General features: G+C 43.6%; 1 pseudogene; it reads right to left on the bottom strand.

Moving 5' to 3' along the window:
* Positions 1-321: 321 nt before the first annotated feature.
* On the bottom strand, positions 322-3,819 carry LOC126071792 (uncharacterized; annotated as a pseudogene).
* Positions 3,820-4,525: the final 706 nt, after the last annotated feature.

Consider the following 4,525-nt stretch of genomic DNA (forward strand, 5'->3'; position numbering starts at 1 on the left):
TAACACCTTCTTGAACAAGCTAAAGTAATTAGAAGACAGACTTGCTGAGCTTCTCCTGTCCCGACACTAACTTTAATTTTTAAGTAAATTACTCTATGCATATGCAAAGCTTATGTAAATGCTCATACAATACACAAAGTTCTTATATGTTGAATTTATACCTGAAAATAGAGAAGACATTGATTTTTCAACATAAGACTTAAAAAGGGCTTTTTAAAATTTTTATTACTGGGTTTACCCTTAGCTAGGTTCTGTAGAGCAGCAAAACCAGAAATACTCATATAACAATTACAGTCCTCATTTCTGCAACTGTTCATGTGGTCATAACTGGTATTTAGACCTACCTTCTTCTACCACCCATTCCTTATTCCCTTTGCCCTCAGCAAACACCTCAGCTGGTTGTGGCTTCTTGCCTGGTGGGGTGACCCAAACCTTCATTCCTGAAGGGTTTGGACCATTAGTAATCTTGTCAGAAATGGGTTGCTGCAGTTTTCTATTGACTTTAATCACAGGGCATGATAGTGCTAAGAGATGCCCAAAGGGATCTCCTGCTTTGCAGACATACTCTTCTTTGCCTCCATTATGCAACATCAATGTGATTTCCTCTTGGTAATCAGGATCAGTCACACCAGGCAATATGGTAACTCCCTTCTTTGCCTATTGATCCAGAGACATAAAGAGCCCAAAGTGCCAGGTGGCATTCTTAACTTCCAGTTCAATGGGATCAGTGGCGTGCCCCTAGGTGGGAGCATTCCTTCCTTTGTAACTAAGACTTCTAGACTTGAAGAGCATATGGCTGAGGGAACAGGAAGCAAAAACTTTGTGATTGGATCACTAGGAGTAATAGAGAGTAGTGCCACTCCCATTTCCACCCCTTGATTCCTGGACCAATAAATCCTGGCTTTAGGGAAAAAAAATAGGAGAAAGAGCACCATATATTGGATGCTGGTTTAGAGTATATACAGCCTCCTGGAGAACACTGCTTCATCCTTGCAAGATATTGCCACCTAGCTGGCACCGTAATTCTGTCTTCAGGAGGCAATTTCATTTCTCTATCAAGCCAGCTGCTTCAGAATGATGGGGAACATGGTAAGACCAGTGAATTCCATGAGCATGGGCTCATTGCCACACTTCATTTGCTGTGACATGAATCCCTTGATCTGAGGAGATCCTGTGTGGGATACCATGATGGTGATAAGGCATTCTGTAAGTCCACAGATGGTAGTTTTGGCAGAAGCATTGCCTGCAGGAAAGGCAAATCTATATCTAGGGAAAGTGCCTATTCCAGTAAGAACAAAACGTTGCCCTTTCCATGATGGATGTGGTAGAATATAATCAGCCTGCCACTAGGTTGCTGGATGATCACCTTGAGGAATGGTGCCATATCAGGGACTCAATGTTGGTCTCTGCTGCTTGCAAATTGGGTACTCAGCAGTAGCTATAGCTAAGTCAGCCTTGGTAATGGGCAACCACGTAGCTGAGCCTATGCATAACCTCCATTCTTGCTACCATGGCCACTTTGTTCATGAGCCCATTAGGCAATGACAGGAGTGGCTAGGCAAAGAATATGACTGGTTTCCACAGAATGGGTCATCCTATCCACTTGATTGTTAAAATCCTCCTCTGCTGAGGTCACCCTCTGATGAGCATTCACATGAGACACAAATATCTTCACTTCTTTGGCCCATTCAGAGAGGTTTATCCACATACCTTTTCCCATACTGCCTTGTTTCTAATTTTCCAATCACATTCCTTCCAAGTCCCTGACCATCCAGGCAAACAATTGGCCACAGCCCATGAATCAGTATACAATCACACAACTGGCCATTTCTCGTTCCAAGAAAAGTGAACAACCAGCTACAATGCTCAAAGTTCTGCTCATAAGGAGGGTTTTCCCTCAAAACTCTCCTTCAGGGAGGTCCCGAAAAGGGGCTATAGTCCTGCTGCTGTCCACTTTCAAGCGGTCCCTGCATGTCACGCAGGACCATCTGTAAACCAGTCATGAGTTTTCTCTTCCTCAGTCAGCTGATCAGAAGGAATTCCCCAGGAGGTCATAGGTGTAGATTGGGTAATGGAAGGTAATGTGACAGGAGTGACTTCAGGTCCTACTTGGGCCTGATCTTGTATATACCGCTTCCACTTAACGATAGAGGGCTGCTGCGCACATCCAACTTTATGACTCTGTGGGTCAGAAAACACCCAGTTCGGGATGGGCAGCTCAGGTCCCATGGAGACTTGGTAGCCCATGGTTAAGCATTTAGTCTCTACTAAGGCCCAGTAACAAGCCAAAAGCTGTTTCTCAAAAGGAGAGTAGTTATCTACAGAGGATGGCAGGGCTTTGCTCCAAAATCCTAAGGGTCTATGCTGTGAATCACCGACAGAGCCCTGCCATAGACTCCAAACAGCATCTCTATTTTCCATTGACACTTCAAGCACCACTGGATCTGTGAGATCATATGGCCCAAGTGGCAGAGCTGCTTGCTCTGCACCTGTTGCAGAGCCTTCTCTTGTTCCGGGCCCCACTCAAAACTAGCAGCTTTTGAAGTCACTTGATAAATAGGCCACAGTAGCACATCCAAATGGGGGCTATGTTGCCTCCAAAATCCAGAGAGGCCCTCTAGGTGTTGTGCCTCTTTTTTAGTTGCGGGAGGGGCCAGATGTAAAAACTTATCCTTTACTTTAAAAGGAGTATCTCAACATGCCCCATACCACTAGACCCCTAGAAATTTCACTGAGGAGGAAGGTGCCTGAACTTTTGTCTTAATTTCCCTCCCTCTAGTATACCTCTAGTATAAAAAAAAAAAAAAAAATCTAGTATATGTTTTATTAGAAAGTCCAGAGTCATTGACATGTCTTTCTTTTTAGGTCCAATCAGCATAATTTCATCAATGTAATGGACCAGTGTGATGTCTTGTGGGAGGGAAAGGTAATCAAGGTCTCTGCAGACTAAATTATGACATAGTGCTGGAGAGTTGATATAGCTTGAGGTAGGATACTGGAAGTGTATCGCTGGCCTTGCCAGCTGAACACACACTGCTTCTGGTGGTTCTTCAAAACAGGCATGGAGAAAAAGGCATTAGCCAGATCAAGAGCTGTATACCAAATACCAGGAAATGTATTAATTTGCTCAAGCGATGAAACCACATTGGGATACCAGCTGTAATTGGAGTCACCACCTGGTTAAGTTTTTGATAATCCACTGTCATTCTCCAATACTCATCTGTTTTTTGCATAGGCTAAATAGGCGAGTTGAATGGGGTTGTGGTGGGAATCACAATCCCTGAATCCTTCAAGTCCTTGGTGGTGTGGCAGTAATCTCTGCAATCCCTCCAATAATGCAGCATTGCTTTTGGTTTACTATTTTCCTAACTAGGGGCAGTTTTAATGGCTTCCACTTGGCTTTTCCTACCATAACAGCCCTTACTCCATTTATCAGGGATCCAATGTGGGGATTCTGCCAGTTGCTAAGTACATCTATTTAATTATGCGTTCTGGAACTGGGGAAATCACTACAAGATGGGTTCTGAGACCCACTGGACCTACTGTGAGATGGACATGAGCTAAGGCTCCATTAATAATCTGATCTCCATAAGCCCCCACTTTGACTAGTGGGCCACAGTGATGTTTTGGGTCTCCTGGAACTAGTGTCAGGTCAGAGCCAGTAACCATTAATACCTGAAAAGTCTGATTATTTCCTTTTCCTCAGTGAACAGTCATTCTAGTAAAAGGCTGTAGATTCCTTTGCGGAAGGATAGGAGAAAGATTAACAGTGTAAGATTTTGGCAGTGTATTGGAGTCCTTCCTCAAGGGGACCTGACCTCCCCTTCATTCAAGGGGTTGTGAGTCTGTAAACTTGCTCAAATCTGGGAATTGATCGATGGGCCGTGACTCTCTATTCTGGTGATTCGAGTTAGAGTGCTGTTCTCTTGCCCTAGAATTCTTGCACTTGTACCTATCAAGTAAAAATTTAGTAGATTTCCTATTTATTTCACTCCTAGGGACACCATGACTAAGTAGTCAATGCCATAAGTCCATATGAGTCAGACTATTCTTATTACTGCTTTGACTTCCCTGTCCATGATGGTGACCATGCCTATCTTGTCTTTGTTGATTGAGTGTTGCCACTTGGCCCCTACTACCATGGGGTCCAATCAGCCCCATTGTAGTTAGGCGTCTCAATTCAGTTAGGGCAGTTCCGACTGTCAGATCTGACTTCCATAAATTAGCAATCACAGCAGTATTCAAGGATGCTGAGGCTCTCTACACAAATTCGTTTCTCACTGCTGTGGTGAAAGGTGTGTCCTCTGGGTACTCCATGGGTGGGTCTGTGGATATAACCTGAAAGATCCACTCTAACATGCTAATTTCCCTAAACCACTGCTCTATAGACACTCAATGGATACACTATATACTGCTGTATAGAGCAGTGGTTCTCAAAATCTATTATACTTAAAAATCACCTAGGAAACTTACTAAAATGTAGATTCTGATTCAGTATATCTGGGGTGGAAAGGCGAGTTCTCAG

This window comes from Elephas maximus, chromosome 3 (genome assembly GCF_024166365.1).
Source record: "Elephas maximus indicus isolate mEleMax1 chromosome 3, mEleMax1 primary haplotype, whole genome shotgun sequence".
Taxonomy (NCBI): Eukaryota; Metazoa; Chordata; class Mammalia; order Proboscidea; family Elephantidae; genus Elephas; species Elephas maximus.